At 38.8% G+C, this 24,453-nt stretch overlaps 1 protein-coding gene and 1 pseudogene across 6 annotated transcripts in view; one reads left to right on the plus strand and one right to left on the minus strand.

Annotated features, from left to right (window-relative positions):
- The window catches only part of FARS2 (phenylalanyl-tRNA synthetase 2, mitochondrial), a 611,740-nt gene that overhangs the window by 157,222 nt on the left and 430,065 nt on the right, over positions 1–24,453 (plus strand). The window lies entirely within an intron of this gene.
- Positions 22,805–24,392, minus strand: LOC143669171 (importin subunit alpha-1 pseudogene; annotated as a pseudogene).

Raw genomic sequence — 24,453 nt, forward strand, 5'->3', positions numbered from 1 at the left:
GGGACTATGGCAATTCTAAATTTTTGATATTGGAAGGGTGTGTCGCTATATGATGTAGGAAGATGGAACTATCTGGAGAGGCTGGGTTAGGTTTCAGGAGTTCTCTGAACCAGGGACCCATCTGGAGGTTATAGGTTTCTGGAGAGTTACTTTAGTGCCTGGAACCCTTGTGGAATCTTATATATTGTCCTTGGCATTCTTGAGGATTGGCTGGAATGTTCCTGGTTGGGGGTTGACAGGTTATGATGATAGGTAGCAAGGTCTACCTGGAGCTTGCAAACCTGAAGCTTGCATAAAAGCCACCTGCAGAGTAGCCTCTCGACTCTATTTGAACTCTCTCTGCCATTGATACTTTATTAATTACACTTCTCTTCCCCCCTTTTGGTCAGGATGGAATTGTTGATCCCACGATACAGGTCTGAATTCATCCCTGGGAATCCTCTCCCATGTCGCCAGGGAGACTTTCACCTGTGGATGTCATGTCCCACGTAGGGAGGAGGGCAATGATTTCACTTGCACAGTTGGGCATAGAGAGACTCAGGCCACATCTGAACAACAACAGAGGTCCTCCAGAAGTAACTCTTAGGTATGCCTATAGTTTAGTCTAAGCTTCTCTGCTACCTACATAAGCTTCACAAGAGTAAGCCTCATGGTTGAGGGCATGGCCTATTGATTTGGGTGTCCCTAAAGTTTGACACAGTATGAGGGGATTCCGTGATGGTAAGGTTTAATAGTTTTATGTTTTTTCTCCCCTCCCTCAGGGGACTTTGCTAATACTTTTTAATTATTTGCTTAATATACTCTAAGATGTTACCAGGCATTACAATAATCTATACAGGATTAAAGAACCTCTTTTCTATTCTGTGCTTCCTGTTTTCAGTTCAAATGAGCTATACAAATAGGTTGAATTAGATTATGCACTACAGAAAATTTCAGTTCCAGATCAAATAAACCTTTCTTCCATTGGTCTCAAAGAGTATGTGTGGTTCTAAACAGACACTGTCTTTCTTACCCCTGTGTTCTGAATTACTGTAACCCCAACCTATTAGCTTCATTCTTACATCTAATATCAGGTTATATATTTAAAACAGCTGCTCAAAATCCAGAAATAATAATCACCACTCCAGACTTAATGTGTCTGCTCTAAAAGCATACAATCTAGATCCCTGTTTTCTTATAAGCATTTTCTAAAGGTGACCATACCATTGCTGTTTTTTTTTTCTGGCTTATTTTGTCTCACCAAGTGTTCCACATGTTCATTCACATCATTGCATGCCTCATGACATTGTTCCTTTTTGTAGTAGCACAATCTTCATTCATAAGTATACACCATTGTTCACCAATCTGCTTCTCTGTCAGTGCATCCTTCAGTCACCTGCATTCATCAGACATCATGTAGAGGGCCCAAAGTCCACAGTCCATCAACATTCTCAGTTTTGGATAATTTCATTGTTCCCAAGAAAGAAAACCAATAAATACATCCTCTCTAAATAGGAAATCTTAATCTCCTCTTACCTTTTGTTCCGCCCCCCACCCACCCATTGTTTACCTCTGCTGCTGCTGTCGTAGTGCTGATGGTTTCCTTTTGAACATTACTCATAGCATGCAATAGCAGTTTTCCCCTGTACTCTGGATTTAAACACTCTTTATACAAGAATCATATCTTTGAAGTAATTCTTATAAGAACTCATTCATATTGCTAGTGTGAGTCAGTGGAACACATAGGTCTATACAACCCCTTTCTATCTTGTTCATCTTCAATATGGTAATATTGCTTCTAGATCCACTAGAGAATCACCTTCACTCCTATCTATTCCCTTACATTGGAGTTCAAACTCATTAACTAGTGGTTCACCCATCTCTAGCTTCTATATATATCTCTAAATCCCGTATCTTCTCTATTATAAGCCTCTGGTTATACCTTTGTGCTGGTCATAAAAGTGAACTCATACAGTATCTTTTAATTGGTAAGTTTAGTCTGTTAACATTCAAAGTTATTACTGAAAAGGTGTTTCTTGATTCCATGATCCTATCTTTTTTATTTTATTTGTCAGATCTATATATTTTTTTCCCTCTTTCTCTTTGTAGTCTTTAAATTACCCTTAGTGGCATCCTTCATTTCTGTGCCATCCTCCAGACCTCCCTCTCCTGTCTGTTTTTTTTCAGCCAGCAGAACTTCTTTTAGTATTTCTTGTAGGGCTGGTCTCTTGTTGACAGATTCTTTCAGGACTTCTTTGTCTGTGAAAACTTTAATCTCTCCCTCAATTTTGAAGGACAATTTGGCTGGGTACAGAATTCTTGGCTGGAAGTCTTACTCTTTCAGGATCTTGAATATATCATACCTCTGCCTTCTCGCCTTCAGGGTGCTAGTTGAGTAGTCTGAACTCAGTCTTATTTGATTTCCCTTGTATGTAGTAGATTGTTTTTCTCTTGCCGCTTTCATGGTTTTCTGCTTCTCTTCAACATTTGCCAGACTCGTTAGTATGTTTCTTGGGGAAGGCCTATTTGGATTTATTCTGTGTGGAGTTTTTTGGGCTTCTTTGACCTGTATATTTATGTCCTTTCTGAGGGTTGGAAAGTTTTCCCCCATTATATCCTCAACTACTCTTCCTAGCCCTTTACTCTTCTCTTCTTCTGGGACACCAGTGATTCTTATATTTGTGCACTTTGTTTTGTCTATCATTTCCCTGAATTCCCATTTAGTTTTTTCCATCTTTCTTTAGTCACTTGCTGTTTTGAGTCTTCAAAGTCAATTATCCTATCTTCTATATTACCTATTCTTTCTTCTGCCTCTTCAAATCTGGTGTTGGGTGCCTCTAGTATGTTTTTTATTTGGTCAACAGAGTCTTTAATCTCTGTGATTTCTACTATTTTTCTATTTATTCTTTTAAATTCCTCTTTGTGCTCTTCTACTGTCTCTTTGATCTCCTTTATGTCATTTGCTGTCCCACTTATTTTATTAAGTAGAGTAGTATGAACATCTTTGATTAGTTGTTCCATTGTCTATATCTTCTCTGGTGTTTTAATTTGATCTTTAGGCAAGGCTGTATCTGTCTGCATTGTGATATGCTTAGTGATCTGCTGTCTTCATGGCATGTAAATATCCTGATTCATTTACTTTGGGAGTTGATTTCTTTTGGTAGCATAAGGCCTTGTTTTGGCAGGATGGTTGTACAGCAGGGAGCAGGGCACGGGGTGGAGCATTTTGTATGGCGTTTGTTTCAGGACAGGTATGGGTGCAGGCTGGGGATGTTATGCTGACGCTTGTGAATGTGGATGTGCAGCGGTCAGGAAGGATGCACCTGTGCGGGTGCATCGGTCTGGGAGTGTAGCCCTGGTATGCGCTGGTCTAAGGCACAGGGCCCTTTCTGTGTATATGTAGAGCTGTGGCAGCAGGTTGACCTTATGCCTTCATGGATTGGGACAGATATGACCGGTTGCGCGGGTTGGTACTTTCTCAGAGCTGGGAAGTGAGGCTGAGAGCTATGTGCATGTGCGGTTCTAGGACTGTTGTAAATTGCAGTTCCCAGAGTTGAATGATGTGAGTGATAGGGGACCTGTGAGCATGCGTGTGCCTGGGAGTGCTTTAAAGGGATGTACTGAGGTCAAGGAGGGTGGGGTTAGGCTGTGTGACACCATGGGCAGCGGGTGGGGGTAGCCTAGGTATGGAGGTTAGTGCCCACAACCTTTATATGGTGGCAACAACCTGCATGGAGCAGGGAGGGGATGGTAGTACTTGGGATGGGTGCAGAAGAGGTGGGGTGGGCTGCTCTTGGGGTAGGGGTTTGGGGCAGGTATGTGCACTGGGAGCTGGTGGGGTGGGGGTGTCTGGAACGCGGGGAATGGGAGAGGGTGATGGGTTAAGGGGGGTGTGGGGTGAGTCGCTGGTCATAGGGCTGTGCTGGTGAGGGTGGTGCACCCAAAGAACAGGGTCTGGCTTACTTCCTAGTCCTGCGTTCAGTCAGGGCACTCCTGTGGGCTCCGTGCCTCCACACCAGGCTCCAGCGTTCTGCCTCACAGCTCCTTGGCCTCTGCAACCAGGGCTGCTGCGTGTGGTCCAAAAGGCTCTCCTAGGTCAGCCACACTTCCGAATGAGTGCCTCAGTCATACTCCTGTCCCCTCTCCAACCTTTACTTGGAGCCAGGGCTAATCTCGAGGCACTCTACTTGGCCTTCTTCCCAGAAATTCCATTCATATACTTTTTTTTTTTTTTTTTTTTTTTTAAGGAAAGACAGAGAGAAGGAAGGAAGGATAGAAGGAAGGAAGGAAGGAAGAAAGGGAAACATTTTTAAACATTTTCTTGTTTTATTGTATTCTGTTTCTCCGTTTTTGTTACATGGGCTGGGGCCGGGAATCGAACCGAGGTCCTCCGGCATAGCAGGCAAGCACTTTGCCCGCTGAGCCACCGCGGCCCACCCCCCATTCATATACTTTTAAACCACCTCCATTTTTAGGTAAGGAAAACACAGAAATAAGCTAAGTACCCTGTTGGGGACAAAAGACAAGGGCCAAGTTTTTAATTTTTTTTGGGTTTTCTATCTTTATCAGTTTTATTTCAGGTTCAAGTTTCAATGTGCATTTCTGTGGGTGTGGTCCCATTTATAAATAGAATCTTTGAAGATGGTGTTATTAAGGTGTGGACTCAGTGTGGATCGGATCCGTGATGATTCTATTTAGATGAGGATTGAACCAGAGAGGACTTTAACCCATATGGGTGAAGCCTTATTAGGGGCAAAATTTATAAAGGGGCACAGAAGACTCTGCAGGCAAAGTAGAAGCCAGAAGGAGAAGCATGGAGTGGAGGCCGAGATGCAAGCCAAGGAATCCCAAGGATTGTGGCAAGCTAACACTAGAACAGTATAAACTCTGGGAGAAAGTGTGGCTATTTGAGAGCTTGAATTTGGACTCCTCGCCTCCAAAACCATGAGACAATAAATTCCTGTTCTTGAAGCTCACCTAGCGTGTGTGCTTGTCATACATCGTTAGCAAACTAAGGTACACAGGGATTCTTACTTTCCTCCCCTAGCATTTGTCCTTCCTGTGCATTCAGGCATGATTTGTTCGTTGGAATAGGAAGCATAATTATCATCACCGGCTCACTCCTGGAAACACAAGCTAAATGAGTTCTTAATTTGAAAATATTTAGTTGAGGATGCTTAGGCTAATAATAACCATTGCTTGGTTTTATTAAACGAGTAAGGAAGTCGTGTAGAAAGAGACAGCTGAAACAGACTGCGCCCCGTGCTTTCTGTTTCCTTCCTGGTGCTTCAGGACCTGCTCTTGTCCTGTGAGCATGTTGTGATACAGTAGTGAGCTCGCCTTACACGACAGCGCCATCCACACCTGACCTCCACCGAGCAGGGTGAGGATTGTAACTTACTTGGAGTGGCTGACTATTGTCTAAGGTAGGAATAGTTACCATTAATGAAGATATGGATTTATTTATTAAGCAACTGAAAGGAAATGAGCAAAGACAGGTGAAAGTCTGGAAAACATGACTGAGTGATAGAATGCCACTTGCGGTTATTGGCCAAGAGGAGCTGTGACGCCAGCAGGACCAAGTCCTGGTCCCAGTAACTGCAGATGCTCGGCTCAGCTTGGCTCATTAAAGAAATAAAATGGGAAAATGTCCCCTAAGTGTAAGCCTGCTTGCCCTGAAAGTGGTAATGAATGCTGCATGACAAAACTTGAATTTTAACGGAGGAAAAATCCAGGTTCTCAGAGAAGATGGACAATAGGAGGTGGGGCAGAGCATTAGCCCTGGCCTTGTGTCATAGTTGGTTTTGGGTTCACTCTCGTCTTCCTGGGCTACTCCAGTGTGATGATGTGACTGTCTATCCTGCCGTACAGTTAAAAAATTGTGCATGCACATAAACATATATGAGTGTGCCTATATAAAAAATCCCCCTTGTAGTTTTGTAACATGCTTTTGTGTTCAAGGCTTCAGTGACTCCTCTTAAGAACGAAGCCTTGCCAGGTAGATTATTTCCACTTCACCCCTGAAAAGTCTGAGGTTCCGAAAGGCCCAGTGACCTGCCCCAGGCTACCCCAGTTTGGCAGAGCTAAAACTTGAACTTGGGTCTTCTGAGTTCATTGCTCCTTTTACTGTTATGCTGAAACTGCTTTCGTGAGCGGGACCTGCTTGTGAACAGAATAAACTTTAGTTCCCAGAACGATGTAAGGGGTGAAGGGAGTGGTGCTGTCTGAATTCCCGGTCTTCACTAAAGGGCTGGTACCAACCTGACTTAATCTTACTTTCGTGAAAATCCTTCTTCCTCTGGCAGTTTTTCCTCTTATGAATAGGACTTTTTTGATAGTTGTAATCATGCTGCAGTGTAATATTAAAAAATCATAGTATGTTTAAAGTTGTCCTGCTATTTAATAACCTTTGTAATCCTGACTTTAATCAGTGCACAATACATTCCAACAAGAAGAAAAGTGAATAGAGAAGTAAGGGATAAGAGAAGCAATGACAAGCATAGAAATGGATGAACTATGACAACAAATATATTTAACTGCTCACTGTGTGTGTGGGGAACCCATGCTTGTGTTTTAGGAAAAGAAAAGGCAAAATTAAAACAAAGTTTTTATCCAATAATAAGAAATAGTGAGAAGCAATTAGTAAGTAGTCACAGCCTGCTAAGCTTATCACATTTGGGCAAAGATAGAAATGCTGAGTAACTTTAGACCTTTTTGGAATAAAAGTAGACTGCAATACCATTTATACTTTCCAAACTTTTATTGGGGAAGAAGAAGGAAAATAGAAAGTGTTCTCAATTTAACAGAAGTAAGGAAAAAGAAAGAAAGAAATGGAAAACCCCAAATAAGGGTGTAGACCTAAGTCAAAATATATCAGTATTCAGAAATTTAAATGGTTTAGCTCACAGTTAAGACACAGGTTATCAAACTGGACATTTTTCAATTAGAGAAACCTAAAGCAAAACCGCAACAGAAATTGAAAATAAAGGACAGGGAAAAGACATGTCAAGCAAATACTTACCAAAAGGAAGCCAGTGCAGCAATATTAATATTTGATAAAATAGAATTTATGGCAAAAATGATAAACAGCCATAAAAAAGGTCAGTACATCAACCAAGAAGCTTTATAAATTATGAATTCATAGGCACCCATCATTTATAGCCTTAATAGATAAATCAAAACAGAAGAGATAAAAGGCAAGTTTATAAATTCATAATCATCAAAAGGTTTTAAATTGCCTCTGTCAAAAACACTGAATTATGAGTAGAGATTTAGACAGTCTAAACCACGTTATCAACAATGCTGATTTACGTTTATTTCTAAGATACACTAAACACACACACGCACACATATATATTTCCATATACATGGGTTCTGTACCCAGGAGTCAGAGGTATACTTTCTTTTTGAGTCACATAGAATACTTAAATTATCCATTTACTAGTTCCCAAGTTTAAGTCTAAACATATATTAAAGAATCAGTAACATAAATAGAATTCTGCCTGACTATAGTGCAGTTTAGGTGGAAACCAAAAGAAAAGGATAGCAAAAGTTTTCCGCATGTTCAGAATTTTAAAACTATGTAACTGTAGATTAATGGTTTAAAGAGATTAAAAATTACTTAAACCGAGTGAAAATGAATATACTTTTATTTTAAAACTGCTGAGATATAGGGAAAAATAGCCACTTTATTATAGAATAACTTAATCAGACAAGTAGACCCCACTTAAACCATATGATCAAAGTTGATATTTTTAAAAATCTGATGGGATGCAGCTAAAAGGGCACTCATGGTACATTTAGCTTTGAAGTGCATTTATTTTTAAAATAAAACCTGAAAAATCAGTAAATTAAATGTTTAAGATGTTAAAGCAAACATTGTTTACTCTAAAAATGTAGAGGGAAGGTGGATGTATGGTGTGGTAATTTCCGTAAATCCCCACACACAGTCAGAACAACTGGAAACACAGGCAACATATTAAACAGATACAGCCAGGTATCAAGATCTCCCTAAGGTCTCCCCCATGGGTGGGCTCTAAATAAGAGCAGACAGCTGAAAGATCCATACAGAAACTGAGGAAATCAAGGGAAGCAGTGGGGCCTGAGAGAAGGAGAGCTTTCTGAGGAGTCTCCCGGAGAACAAACTTGGTCATTAAATAGTATTAGTACTTAATGTACAACAATTAGTAGCATTGTTCGTTAATGGCTGCTAATGTCACAGAAAGAGGGACAACCACATGTGATGTGTCTCCTGATGGAAGAATACTATAGTATCTGTGAAGTCCTGCAAAACATTTGAACTTGAGTCTGATCAAATCTTTAGATTCAACTGCCAATTTATAGGAAGTAGCAAGGACAGAGGAACATGTTAAGATATACCATGGAGAGGGAATACTCAGAATCCAGACTGTGGGAAACTACAGCCCTGCTATTCAAGACGCAGTCTGCCTAATCAAATACAGTAGTCCAGAGAAACATAATGTGTAAGTGCTTAGGAATGTTTAGGTAGGTTTATCAGTGGGCTTATTTTGTTGGATGGTGTATAAACTGGTTCAGGTATTCTTAAATGCTCTTGGTAAGTTGCATGTGGTGGTATCTGTATAGTAGTTATGTGTAATAGTACCATGTATCATTCATAACCAACTGGGCGTCTGTACCTGTCCTTTAACCACACACAGATGGTTTGAGAAGCACTGCACTCCAGGATAAATGACCCAATTTCTTCAAATAAACAGCAAGAAAAACAAACAAAAAAAGAAACAAACCAAGAGATTAAGAGAAAGTCAGATCAACAAGTTACAATGTGTAGGTCCTCATCCAAGTAAATCATATTAAAAACAAAGCAAAACCTATGGCATTTGAGGCCATTGGATATTTGAAATTAAGGAATACTTTTTCTCTCTCTCTCTCTTTTTTAAGGTATGGTAATTCATTATATTTTTAGAACGTCCTTTTCTTTTAGCAGTGTATACTGAAATACCTGTGGGTGCAAGGATATAATGTCTGGGATTTTCTTCAAAATAGCATGAGAAGGATGCAAATGGGGGCAGATGGATGAAAGAGGATTGGTCTTGAATTCTCGATGATTGAAGTTGGGTATTGGATTAAATGAGGGATCATTATCCTTTCTATTTTTCTACTCTTTGAAATTTTCATAGTAAAAGATTAGGAGAAATAATGAAGGACAACATTGGGACCTGTCACTCAGTCAAAAGAAAAAAAATTTGCTGAGCATCTTCTGGGATTCAGAAGTGTCAGAAGGAATCACACAGTCATGTGATTGTTCCCTGCTTTCATGGGTATGCTGGTTTGAAATTATTATGTGCCCCAGAACATGACTTTTCAGTTCAGCAAGTTTGCCGGATAGAAAAATTAATACCTTATCCACACTAATCACCAATTTGAAAATGTAACAGAATAAGGATTTCATTCATAGTATCAACTAAACTTTGAAGTGCTTAGATATAAATGTTGCAGGAGATGCTCAAAATATTTATGGATAAAACTGTCAAATATTATTAAAAGACAGACGAGAAAAGGAAGAAAAAGGAGGCATATACCATGTTCACAGATTCCTAGATAGGAAAACAGTAATGTGAAGATTATAAATTTCCCCAAATCAATCTGTAAACTCCCTTCTAATCTAATCAAAATGTCCACTGCGTCTTTTGAGGGAGTTGAAAGACTAATCTCCATATTCACAGAGAAAATGAATTTAATAATAGCCAGAATAATTTTTAGGAGCGACAGTATGAGGTAACACAGTTTACCAGATATCAAGACTCAGTGATGCTGTAGTCATTAAGAGAGTTTAATATTGGCACAAGGTTAGTCAAATGGGGAACTTAGAAATAGCTTTACACATATTTAGGAACTTATTATAAAACAAAAGTGACATCAGATAAGTGGCGACATGATAGATTTTTCATAAATTTTTCTGAGACTATTATCTATATAGGAAAAAAATTTATCTCTACTTAACACTGAATGCAAAATTCAATTCTGGATAGATTAACAATTCATTTGTGAAAAGAAAGTCTTTGAAACATTCAGAAGAAAATATTGGAGATTACCATATTCTCCTTGGAGTAGATGATATCTTAAGCACAATAAAAGGAAAAATCCTTTAAAGAAAAAATGTTCATTTTGACTACATTAAAGCAAAACTTCTGCTTAATAAAAGACTACATAAATGAAGTTAAAAGAGAAGTGACATACTGGGTGAAGATATTTGCTATGTGTATAAATTACAGAAGATTAAAATCGATGATACAAAATTAAGATCTCAGTACAATCAAAAGAATCCAACAGGAAAAGTGTCTGACAATATCAAATGTTGGCCAATTTGTGTAGCAATGGGAAATGCTCATTAAACTGGCAGGTGTGTGAAAATTCATGCCTGAAATCTTCAGAGAGATTCTTGTGTGCTTGCATCAGGAGACAGATGAGATGAGAATACACATAACACTATCAGTAATAGCCCCAAACTGGAAATATCCCAAATTTCTACCAAGAGTAAGACCCGTAAATAAATTGTGGTGTACTTATACAATGAATGAGTATCATGTAGTCATGAAAATGAATAAGTCACAATCAGGTATATCCATCAATATGAATGAATGTGGAAAATACTGTTGAGCGAAAAAAAAAAAAGTTACAGACACAGGAGTTGTATTACTGTATTTATAGAAAGTAAAAAAATAGGAGCAAAATTAACCAACATACAAGTTAGGGGATCACACCTATGGAAGTCAAGGGAATAATTAACAGAAATTGAGTTTAGAGGTTACGTCTGTGAGAAGTGGGGGGTGGGGCAGGCTACATGATCAGGTAGGGAGATGAAGGGGCTTTCAGAGTTTCTGGTACTGCTCTCTTTTCTGAAGTAGGATATGGGTAGGAGCACTTGTACACACATTTTACCATTCTTTAAATATAGTATACTATATGCTTTTTATGTTTTTTATTTCATAATTTTTTTAAATAAATAAAAGTGGGCAAAGAATATAAATTGCCTATTGACAAAAGAGGACATTTGACCAACCCATAAGCAAAGATCAGCTTTATTAGTAATTAAAAAGTGCAAATTAAAACAAATATGATTGCTGAATCATTATATTGGTATTTCTTTTAATCTCCAGTATCTTAGAGCAGCTAGAAGTAAAAATCTATGATTGTGGAATTGTAACCCATACCGAACTCTGAAATCTGTCCTACAACTAATTGTTGTACTGTGCTTTGAAATTTATTGCTTTCTTGTATATATGTTATTTTTCACAAAAAAGAAAAAGTCGATTGTGATGATAAAAATAATATTTATTGCCCCTAGCCTCCAATGTTCTGGAGCAGGTAGAAGGAAAAATCTGAGAGGATCAAGTGGTAGCCCATGACAGCCCATGGGATCTGTCCTGTAACTACATGTTGAAGAGTACTTTGAAAACTATTGCTTTTTTCTTTCTTTACTTTGTATTTGTATATTATATTATAAAATAAACAAGTTAAAAACAAACAAAAACAACCAGATACACCTATCTGGTTAAAACCTATCACATAGCAAAAATTAAGAATTCTGACAGTATCAAATGTCTAGAGGGAATCTTAAACTCTCTCATTGGTGTTATAAATAGTTACCCCAATTTTGGGGATTAGTTTGATAATTTCCATTATTTACTTTTTGTTTGAATGCTCCATGACCTGGAAGTTTTTAAGTGTAAAAAACAGGAATCAATTTAAATAAGAGTATAGATAGGGGTAGTGTCATGAAAATGGTGTTGTTGGATGTCCAGGTAAATGCTGTCCCTTAGGATGTACAAAATAAAAGGGCAAAATCAACTCAAGATGATGGAGATTAGAGAGCAACTCAATGAATATTGAATTGACAAATTAAAGAAACACCTACAAAACGGTAGATTGATGGGCAAATTTACCAGCCTGGGGTCCTCCCTCATGATTGGATCTGCATGGTAGTTTGTGTGACTCATGACAGGGGCTCTGTTAAGGTGAACTCTACTTCCAGTGCCTGACAGCCAATTCACTGGTAGTAGCAGCAGTCGGGCAACCCAGGCACATTGAAATTTATTGCTCTGAAGTCTTGATAAACCTACAGCGGTGGCCCATGGTTGCATTCCAGTTACAGCGTCATGAAGCTGTATTGATTCACAGTCCCACTTTGGCAGCCACTGGATCCTTGGAGTGTGATTACTAGTGTACCTAAATGAAAACTTTGGGTGTCTTAATATATCAACCCCTCTTTGCTTGTAGAAAGCAGACCCAGGATGTTATTGAGCAGAAAGCTGGTTACTTTAATGGCCATTAAAAATACACTAGAGGAGTACACAGTAGTTCAGTGGTAGATTGCTTGCCTGCCATGCAGGAGACCCAGGTTTGATTCCCAGCCCATGCGTGCACACTCTCCCCGCCCACCACAGTAAAATAATATACTAGAGGTATTCAACAGCAGATTCAAACAGTCAGAAGAAAGTATCAGTGAACTAGAAGACAGAATAATCAAAATCATACAATCTGAAGATCAGATAGAGCAAAGAATGAAAATGGTGAATACAACTGAAGGGACCTTAAAACAAAATGAAGCTTACCAATATATGCATTATAGGAGTCCAAGATTGAGAGGAGATGGGAAAGGGGTAGAATGAATATTTGAGGAAATAATGGATAAAAATTTTCCAAATCTGATGAAAATCATATGTGTATATATCCAAAAAGCTCAAGGAAGTCCAAACAGGATAAACCCAGATAAACTCACTCCAAGACATATAATCAAAATGTTGAATGGCTAGGATAAAGAGAATTCTGAAATTAGCAAGAAAGAAGGATGTTTACCTCATACAAGGGATCCTCAGTAAGAATAATTGTCAATTTCTCATCAGAAACCATGGAGGCAAGAAGGCAGTATATGGTATATTTAAAGTACTGAAAGAGAAAAACAACCAGCCAAGGATTTTATATCTGGCCAACTGTCTTTGAATAAAATGAGAAAGAGTTAAGACATTCCTGGATAATCAAAACCCGAGTGAATTCACCATCATGAGACTGGCCCTACAGGAAAGGCTAAAGTGAATTCTTTAGGATGAACGGAAAGGACAATAGATAGTACCTTGGAGCCCTATAAAGACAAAGATCTCTGGTGATGGTAATTACATGGGTGAATACAAATGCCACTATTACTGTGTTTTCATTATGTATCTCTACTTATTTCTTATAAGATTTTGAATGGAACAAAACATAATCATATTTCTATGATATGGGCACACAAAATATGAAGAAGTAATGTGTGCAAAAACCACATAAAGAGGGGTAATGCAGGAGTATAAGAGCAAAGACCACATATACTATTGGAATTAAGTTGGTATCATTTCAAACTAGCTGTCTATTGTATTAGTTTGTAGACTGCAGGAATGCAATATACCAGATATGGAATAGCTTTAAGAAGGGAATTTAATAAATTACAAGCCTACAGTTCTAAGCCTATAAAAATGTCCAAACTAAGGCATCCAGGTAAAGATACCTTAATTGAAGAAAGACCGATGTGTCTGGAGCACCTCTGTCAGCTGAGAAGGCATGTTGGTCCCTGGCTGGTCTCTTGCTCGTAGGTTCCCTTACGTTCAGTCTCTGTTGCTGTGGAGGTTTCTCGCTTCTCTGGGCTTGGCTTTCATCTCTTGGCTTCCCTTGGCCTTCTCCAGGTTCTGCATTGCTTGACATCTTATGGGAAGGCACAGAGCAATGTCTGCTGGGCTTCCAACATCTCCAAACATCCTTGTCTCTGTTCTCTGAAGCAACTGTTCTCCATGCATCTGTATCTTCTCTCTCTGTGGGCTCTGAAGTTTGTATCTTTTTCTGGCTCTCTCCAAAATGTTTCCTCTTCTAAAGGACTCCAGTAACAAATCAAAATTCACCTGGAATGAGTAGAGTCACATCTCCATCTAATCCAAGGTCACACTCACAATTGGGCATGCCACACCCCTGTGAAGATAGTCTAATTAAAGGTTTCCGGCCTAGAGTATTGAATCATGATTAAAAGAAAGGTCTGCCCTAGAAGATTGAATCAGGATTAGAATATGCTTTTTCTGGCGTACATAATATTTTCAAACCAGCACAATTTTAGATTTAGGTTATTAAAAACAAGCCTCATAGAAACTACAAACAATGCATTTAAAGTATATATGGAAACAGAATTGAGAAGGGGGTCAATTTGTTTCATTACAGAAGATCAGTTATACTCAAAAGAAGACTTCAAAGAAGGAAAACAGGGATAGAAATTATGAAAGATGTACAAAAATGAGGGACAAAATGGCTGAAGTAAGCTGTGCCTTATGAGTAATTGTAAGTAATTATAGTCTGAATGCAAGTTCTAACCTGGGCAATTAGGTAAGGAAAGGAAATAAAAGTCACCCAACTTGGAAAGGAAGAATTAAAATTATTTTTATTTGCAGGTGACATGATCCCTAATATTGAAAACCCCAAAGAATTTCCTGTGGAGGAAAACTACTAGAACTGATTAACTAATTCAACAAAGTTTCAGGCTAGAAGATTAACATGCCAAAATCAGTTGTGTTCTGTGCTCCAGCAAAGAATATTCTGAAACCGAAATTAAAAAAAAAAAATCTTGTCCACAATAGCTCATTAAAGAATAAAGTGGAATAAATTTATCCAAGGACTTATGCACTACATGCTACAAAATGTTGTTGAAAGAAGTAAAAAAAGACCAAAATAAATGACAAGACATCTGTATTCATGCATAGAAAGACTTAATATTAAGATGTCAATGTTATTCAAATGTATATAGAGAATGAACTTAATGAATATCCAAATCCCAACATTTGTTTTTACAGAAATGGAAAAGCCTCTCCTCAAATTCATATGGAATCGCAAGTGGTCCCCAATAGCCAAATCACTTTGCAATGAAGAACAAAATTGGAGCTATCACTCTTCCTAATTTTAACAGTTACTATACAAACTTGGTAATCAAAACATGTTACTGACGTGAAGATAAACTCATAGAACCAGTAGAATAGAATTGAGAGTTCAGAAATGAACACTTATGATTTTTGAGAAGGGTTTTAAGTAAAGAACCATATTAGGTAAAGAAACATTCTCTTCAACAAATGGTACAGGTATAAATGGATGTCCAGTTGCAACAGTATGAAGTTGGACGCCTACTTTACACCATATACATAAAAATTAATTCTAAATGGATCAGGGATGTAAACATAAAAGCTGAAGCTATAAAATTCCTAAAAGAAAACATGAGGGGGCCTCCATTTCCCTGTATTTGCTGATGATTTTTTTAGATATACCAAAAGCAGGAGAAACAAAAGAAAAAATTGATAAATTGGACTTCATTAAAATTTAAGAAAACATGCAAAACTTTTGCACATCAAGGGACACCATCACAAAAGTGAAAAAAATGAAAGAAAGTAACTACAACCACATATCTGATAAATGTTTAATATGCAGAATATATAAAGAACTGTTATAACTCAACAACAAGAAGACAACTTAATTTAAAAGTGGGCAAAAGATGTGATAGACATTTCTGTAGGGAAGATATATAAATTGTCAATAAGTGCATGAAAGGATGTTCAGCATCATTAGTCATCAGGGAAAGGCACAAAACCACAGTGAGACCACTTTACACCCACTGGGATAGCTATTTTAAAAACAGAGAATAATAATCATAATTTCTCAGGATGTAGAGAAATAGGAATCTTTCTACATTGCTGGTGGTGCTGTAGAATGGTGCAGACTTTGTGGAAATCAGTTTGGCAATGCCTCAGAAAATTCAAAATAGAATTACCATATTACCTAGAAATCCTACTTCTTTGCATGTACCCAAATTAATTGAAAGCAGGGTTTCAAACAGTTGTTTATACACCAATGTTTAGTGACTTTATTTTCAATAGCCGACAATGTAGAAGCAACCCAAGTGTTCATTACCAGATGAATGGATCCTCAATGGAATATTATTCAGCCAGCAAAAGTAATGAAGTTCTGATATGTGTTCTAATATGGATGAACCTTGATGACATCATGTTGAGTGAAATAAGCCAAACACAAAAAGATCATATGATCTTGCTTATATGAAACATCTAGAAGAAGCAGAGTTCATGGAGATAGATAGTAGTTGATAGGTTACCAGGAGCATGGGGTGTGGAGTGGGGCAGGAAGAACTTTATCGCTTAAATGGTGAAGAGTTTTTATTGGAAGTTATGTGTATGGATGATGATGGCACCCTATTGTGCATGTAACCAATACTACTGAATTACACACTTGAATGTGGTGAAAATGGGCAATTTTCAGATGTATATTTGTTACTACAATGAAAAGTTTAAAATTAAAATAATAGAAGAACAAAGCTAAGTATACCAGTCTCTAGTTTGTATGTTGAATACTTTATAGCAATTAAAATAAATAAACTAGAGATAACTTTGTCCGTTTGGCTGGGGCTTAAAAACAGTGTTGAGGGAGAGAAATAAATTGTAATACTAAACTATGATATCTTTTTTTTAGGTATTCGAAGTATACTTCAAAGAAGGGATATTCTTGTGTACTTGCTCAATTTCCCTCCCGTCCTCTTTTTCGCCCTTCCTCTCTGTCCTTCACTTTCGTCTTTCTCTCCCTCTCTCTTCTCCTCTCTCCATACGCACACATACACATCAGAATCATTTTTTCATTTAGATCCATATATAATAGTTGTGGAAACATACATGGGAATGATAAACTCCAAAATCAGGGTAGTTGTTTACCTATGAGATGGAGGTTTGCAAATGATGCAAAATGTTCCAATTTCTGACTGCATAGAAGGAATTTGAGACTGCAGAGTTTGAGAGCCACTGTTCGGCAGCTTCAAATCAAAAGTTTTACAAAGCATTGATTGAGCTATTTATTTTGGAATGATTGGATTTTTCATGGATTTGATAGACCCATCAGAGGGAACCCATTCTGTTTCTACTTAATCTGATTTTAAAATATTAATTAAAAAGTATATATATGAACCAGGGCCCAGAGAAGCTATATTTTCCTCTTGTCCCTGGAGGCACCTTGTCATGTTTCATTAGCTGGGCTGTGCGTGGTTGCGGTGGATGTACACGAGAGTTGTGTTGGAGACTAACAGTCTACAGCTTATTCTTCTTGGCTACGGAGCCTTTGTTTCTTTAGTTTGTCTTCATCCTCTAGATCAGATTCATCCAGGCTCTTGCTCTCACCACACAAACATATGCAAGCACTATTTCCTCCAGAATTGTCTCTATAATTTATGATGAGCCTCTTTTCCTTCCTGCGTCTATCTTCATTATTCCAAGAAATTTTTTTTTCTAAATGCTTCTTATTTTTTCTTTTAATTTTATGTAAGGATATTTGTATTTGTCTTGTTCCTTGTCCTCTTGGCTAATAGTTCTCTAACTTGAATCTATTAACTGGTCTGGGTCCATTTACAAAGTTTTCATTGATCTTACAGAAAAATTAAAAATTTAAGGACAGTGCAGCAATTTTTATAAAGGTATGTTTATTCCCTTTAAAGAGCTCTCCTCTATCCTGAGATGATTCCCTTGCTACTGTCTTTGGTCTTAAAATATTCTTTCTTTTATGAAATGAAAGTAATAGTATTTTTTAAATATGCCTATCCTTGGCAAAACATAAAGTAGTGCCAGCCTTATCTAAGTGCTTAGAGTTTTTTGAAACTTCTACTGGTCCATGAAGTCCAAAAATTTAGATTTTAATAAGTAAAGACATAGTTCAGTTATGAAGAAGTCATAAATAATACATAATTAATATATAATTCATGAATATTCACGTATAAACAGAAGGAAATGATTTTATAGAAGAGATGAGTGAAGATATTCGGAGAAATGAACTTTTGATATATTCTTGACCACAACTCATTACTGGAATGATGCTTCCATCAAATTGTCAATTTCAGATCCCCCCTTCCTTTTAAAAATAATTGCTGTCATTTCACCATTCGTTCACTTAGTAGCATGCTTAAGGGGTTCCTTCCAAAGTTTGTGATCCTGGCCTGCAGTGACTGAGTCCTCGTTGAGGGAGTCCCCTTCGCTTTGAACAATCCCTTTGAAGGCCAAAGAGTTTATCCTTGTTGGAAAACCTCACTTCTTTATCATTAGAAAATCTCTGTTTGCTTTCTTTGATGTACTCCCCCACTTTGCAGATGGTTGATTAGAACCCTCCTGCTCTTGGACTTCTTTTCTCTAGTCTCCCTACTGTTCTTCTTGCGATGAGCCAAGGGTAGCCTCTTTATTCCTGCTTTCTGTCCCAAATCACTCTCCTGTCTTTCAATGAATGTCAGGGTTTTATTCACCACTGTGTGGCTATTGGGTTTCCTTAATAGCCTCATGTTGAGGAGCTTTATCGAAGGCACTTTTATTTGGCTTTGATAGATTACAGTTCCTATGTTTCCCTAATCTCTTCTTTAAAATCTAGGAAGGCCTCCTCCAGCCAAAGATGCAGTTAAATTGAAATTGTTTTTTTTTCTTTCTTTTTCTCTGCCCCGATATTTACTTAGTTATGCCTCTTGATAGTGCACCGCGAGTAGTCCATGGCATATTATATTTGAGTGATAACCCATTATTGCAGGAGAAAAGGGCATTGGAAGGACTGTTTAAAGAGAGAATGCCTTTTCTGCAGCGCAGAGTTTTGGGCTTATTGCAAGGCAGACCCTATTAGCCTTTTAACCTGAGACCATGTCACTGCCCCTTAGCCCTTATTGCTCATGACCCTCATGTAGCTTTCAACATTCACCATCTTGAGCTGTCAGCTTGTGTGTGCCTGGCATCTTCATCTGGACAGGCATCTTAGAGTGGCACTCTGTCTTCTCTGTGCCTCCCCTGTGTAGCCCAGGGACCTGCCCAGACTAGCAGTCAGCAAACGTGGCACTCAGATGTGTCCTTTCTGGTTTGGCAAAAAGACAACAGCCAACATGGTTAAGCGTGTGGCAGTTCACCTGCCCGCTTTTGTGGTTGGGGATTCCTGAGCTATTTCTCATCCTCTGTCCTGCCAGAGGAGTGGACAGGAGGCCCATTAGTCAGGGTCCAACCAGGAGACAGAAACCACACACTAATTTGAATGAGACAAGTTTAACATAAGGAATTATCAGCTATAACTCAGAGGATTGGGATAATGAGGAATTAGCTACCAAGAGGTAAGGAGTGTTCTTCAGAACTCCAGACCAGCAGCTATAAGGAGCAGCTTCTACCCCTGGGACTGAGGGAGCCCTGCCCCACTCAGCTGTGGCTCACTGAAAGGTAGTGAAGTGGCAGTGTCACTGCACTGCTGCAATTTGCTGGAGGTCCACACTCTGGAACTTGCTGGAGCTCTGATTTCTAGGGTGCTGGGGAAAGCTGTTCTTGGGGAGGCATCTTGCAGGAGGCACTCAGCTAGGAAATTGCCCTAGATGGCTGTGGGGGAAGCTGCTGGCCGCTGTGGGAGCCGCTGGAGGAGCTGGGTGCTGCTGCCTGTCCTCAGGGCTGGGGAACAGGAGCTCCCTGGAACCAGTAAGAATGCCTTCCTCCTGTCATGTCTCTCCAGCCTCCTCTAATAACAAAGCTGGCAAAGGAAAATTAAAGGGCTCAACTCTATTCTCAGGGCAGGCTGTGAAGGATTGATTGTGACTGAGGCAGTAGACATAATTGGCATAGTAAGCTTGCTCCCTTTCCTGGAATGTCTGGAAGACTTTAAGGAAATGGGTCATTTTCACCCAATAAATAGTCAGGTAAAAAAGTCACATTTAGGAAGGCAAAAATGTTTCTTTGTTATTTTAATTTAAAATTTCTGAATATAATATAGTTTTAGGAGGAGAGGTCCTCTAGTTGCTGGTTATTAGTACATGGAATGCATAAAGGATGGAGGGTCTTCTGAAGGCTAAATGCCTACATTTCTGAACTACTAATAGAATCCAGAGAAAAACAGGTGAATATCTATTGTATTTCATTCCTCCATGGTTCCAGCAAAACTATTATCATTTACATTCTGCATTTGCTCTTGGTGGAGGCCAAGAAGACCTCATTAGGTTTTACTGAATCCGTATAATTACAGTAACAATACTTTTTTGTACTTGCTGAAATGATGTGTGAAAGTAGCAAAAATATTTTCACAGAAGAATTGTGCTATTTCACAGTAGACTTCACAACTTGATATGGACTACGCTTCTTTGCCTGGTGCAAAATACTGAATGCTGCTCATAGGGGTGGTGTGGAATAATTTCACATTTTTAGCTTGGTAGGTGAAGGTGGGACAGCAGATGAGAAGGAGTCTTTGTTTACCAACCGGCCTCTAGAACCTACTAGCAACATCCAGTTAAATTATCTGTTCAACTACCTTAATCTACTTGTGGTTGTAAAAGATTACACTGATGCTCATTGACAAATAATGTGCCATATAATGGGTACTTGAAGTGTCCCCTTTTTGGGCCTTTGCCCTGAAATCTACTTCCTAATGTCATCCTCTCCATTCATTCTGGGGTAGATCTCTATGATATTGTGAACTTTTATTAATACAAATAAGTTTGAAAGATAAAATAGTTTTCATGAGCCAGATACATTTTCTAAGCGCCACATACTTATTTTCAGCTGTATAGACACCTTATATAATTTTATATGATGCATAGCATTTCATCATAACAATGATTCCTTTTTCTTTTGTCATTTCAGAATCTGATGAAAGCTTTGGACACACCCCCAAATACACATATATGCACATTTTTTGCATATAGTTTAAAGGGTTGCATAGGATCTTGGATTGGATTATGAAATTCAAAGTCAGCATCAAGGAGATGGTTTCATTCTCCATGTGGGTAATTGCCCACATGACCCTGCATCCAGAATAAGTTAACCCATGGAGTCCTCTTAGGGTTGGCATTTAAATTGCTTGAGATTTACGAGTTAAGCTTAACTCGAACCACAGAAGGGCTTACATGAGACAAATGAAAAGAATAACTTTTTCACGTAAGAATTCTGAGTAGGATAATGCAAAGGGAACTTGGGCTCTCTTCTCCAGGGTGACTGTTCTCAATCTCTGTAAGCCATGGGCTCTGAGATAAGATGAGAGACCTCTCAATTGAGTTGCCCCAATACTTTCCCCTTTTTCAGAGCAGAAAAGAATGTAGAAATAACAACATGCCATTTCACAGGGAATTTGGCAGTGGGATTATGTAGACTTTGTATACCTGTGCTTTGGCAGTAGTGGTATAAGTGATTCTCATTTCAACTATGGGGTCTTAAATACAATTTTAATGTCTGATTAGATGTCGATGCCATTGTGCATCAATACGTGCTTTAGAGTTTATCAAGGAACCCGTGATAAATTCATCCATAATGGTATGTTTTGACTAACCAGGATTACATCTCCAACCAGTACAGGCCACCACTGAAGATTTACTGATAGTTTCCTTCCTAGAAATTGTGCTGATTCCAACTTTTCAAATGTGTGCAAGGCCTATAGGAGCTGTTCAGGGTCATTCATTCTCAGGTAGCCAGACTTTGAGGAATGACAGAATCCCTGGTCAACTGTAACAACTACTTAAATTTATTCTATGGAAGCCACATTTTAGTAACCCTTATATTCTAGTTTGCTAGCCACTGGAATGCAGTATACCAGAAATGGAATGGCTTTTTAAAAGGAGAATTTGATAAGTTACAAGTTTACAGTTCTAGGCTGTGAAAATCTCCAAATTAAAGCAAGTCTATAAAAATGACCAAACCAAGGCACCATCAAAAGATTACCTTCACTCAAGACTGGCTGATGAGTTCAGGGTTTCTCTCTTAACTGGACAGGCACATGGTGAACATGGCAAAATCTGCTAGCTTTCTTTCCAGGCTCTTGCTTCATGAAGCTCCCTGGGAGGTGTTTTCGTTCTTCATCTCCAGAAGTGCTGACTGGTGGACTCTGTGTGGTTCTCAGAGCTCTCCCTTTGTTTTTATGGCGCTCCCATCATTCTGTTACTCTCTCTCTCTCCAAAATGCTTCCTCTTTTTAAAGGATTCCAGTAAACTAATCAAGACCCACCTGGAATGGGCGGAGCCACAGCTCTGTGGAGATAATCTCATCAAGCCCCCAACATATGGTACTGAATAGGGTTTAAGAGATCCAGTATTGGATCAGGATTAAAACGTGGCAGTTTTAGGGCACCTAATCCTTTCAAACCAGCACACCTTAGTAAACTACTTAGTCAGTTACTAGTAAAGAGCCTTTATTCGTACATAAAGTGGGAGAATGTGGAATTTTTCACTCTTCACTCTTCAGGACTGAATGAAAAGGATGTGAGCTTCTGGGACCTTGGTTCTTAGGGTCCATCTATGGGCCCTCAGCAGCATTAGCAGGGAAAAATTTATTTCAGGTGTTGTTCTGTGCTGTTCTGAAAATGTTGCCAGCGTTTGAGCTGGTGGAGAGGAGAGTCAAATTCTGGCTCTGCACTCTCTAAAGTCCATGCTTAAGTTGTTTAACCATTGTGAGCCTCTGTTTCTTCACCTAAGATAAGGACAATGCTCAAGTCGTGGTTAAAGAGCCTAGCATACTGCTTGTGGAATGGGAGATGCTTAGCAATTCTCCCATCCCTTTGTCTTTTTTTTTTCTTGGAATTTAATCTTTAGTTACTGCAAGGTATGAAATTCTATGTAGAACTAAATACATTGAGAGAAGAGGCTTTATACAGCATACAGTTTGGAACTGTTCAAGTATAGTTTTTTTATAAAAAATGCTACATCACAAATCACATTTAAAAAGAGTTCTTTAGTAGAGAAACAGCAAGGCAAACTTATACCAAACATAGTACACAAATAACTTTTATACCTTAGCTGTACAATCTAAAAGTTAAAAGTCCCAGGAGTACTGTCCTGAACTTAGAAGGTCTGTCCTTCAGAGGTCGTTTCCTGCACAATTTCTGATCTTCCTCTATGGAGAAATACCTCTCAATCAAGCTTAGTGAAGCCTTGAACACAGACTTATTTTCATGGTTTTGTAGAGCTTCAATTTTGTCCAAGCCTCCACATTTTTCATTTATAATACTAACTTTCTCAGTTTCACCTTGTTTCTCAGCAGCCTGAAAGATATTTAAATGGCATCCAGAATAACCAGAATAATTCTGGTGTCTTTTTCAGTTAAAAGGTTCATCAACAGTTCTGTTTTGCCACTTTGGATGAGGTATACAATCAGTTCAGCTGTTCTACCACTTGTATAGCTGGCAACAGCCCGTACAGCTTCCTTTTGTGTGCCTAAGTCTGCCTTAGAAAGAATGATAATGAGGAATGGGACTAATCTATGATTCATTGCTGGCTGTATCTGGTCCTGGTGGCCAGCTGTGATGCATGACACTGTCCATGCAGCTTCCTTCTGAATATTAGTTTGGGATTAGTTAGCAGGCTAGGAAGAATGACAAGGGCTCCTGCATCTATTACAGCTTGAGTCTGTTCATCTGTCCCAGTGACAGTATTCCCTGTGGCTCTTAGTGCAGGTGTCACACTTGGCAATTCAGTAGCCCCTAAAAGCTACACAAGCTGGGGCATAATTCCAGTTTTTACAACCATTTCAATCTGTTCATTTGGATCATCAGTAAAATAAGAAATGGACCAGCAGGTATCTGTTAATACTTCTGGATCATCGTGATACAGGAGACGCACTCTTCATCATAAAGAATTTGCTCAACAGCATCTAATGGAGGTACAGTAAACAAGGAAAAGTCTTATTTCAACAAGGGTTTGAAAGTGTCCAGGTAAGATTATGTAAGTAACCACCTGCTAAAGATGACATATCAGGAACTTTGAGTAGAGCCAGCAGAGGATTGACTGCACCATACTTGATAATTAAGTCTTGGAAAGATGGGCCATCACCTGCAGTGTTTCATAGAGCCCATATAGCTTGTTCCTGATGTGAGCATGGGGAGTTGCCAACGGAGAAATGAGTGCTGGGATAGCACCTCCATCTACCACAGCTTTGGTCTTTCTTGATGTCCTGGAAGCAATGTTAGTGAATGCCTATGCAGATTCTAACTGAATGGGAGAGCGATCGGTTGTACCCAGAAAGGACACAAATTTTGGAATCAAACAGGTCTGGATTATACTGATTACAGGGGGTTGTTTTTCCCTGGAAAGCAGTTTCCTAGCAGATTGAATAGCTTGGAGCTAGTTTTCCAAAGTGTTACTATTTATGCCTTTGACAGTGTCATCAACAGATCAATTTGCAATGCCCTGGTTGTTACGGTTTTCTTGCAGTGGAGAAGCAGTGTCAACAGGAAAAGAGCTGACATTTCTCCTTTTCAGCATCTGATCATCCTCCTTAGCTTTTTTCAGCTCCACCTTAGCCTCTGTATGAAGTTATTTCTGTACTGTCTTTCCCCGTGTTCTTGAATCTGTGAAGGTGGGCAGCTGGTGAATTAGCATTCTCCTTGGTGAACATGGTTGTGAGACAAAAGGAAAAGCTACAGAGTGGACTCCGGCTTCCACAAGAGGTGATATGG

This window comes from Tamandua tetradactyla, chromosome 25, assembly GCF_023851605.1.
Source record: "Tamandua tetradactyla isolate mTamTet1 chromosome 25, mTamTet1.pri, whole genome shotgun sequence".
NCBI classification, from domain to species: Eukaryota; Metazoa; Chordata; class Mammalia; order Pilosa; family Myrmecophagidae; genus Tamandua; species Tamandua tetradactyla.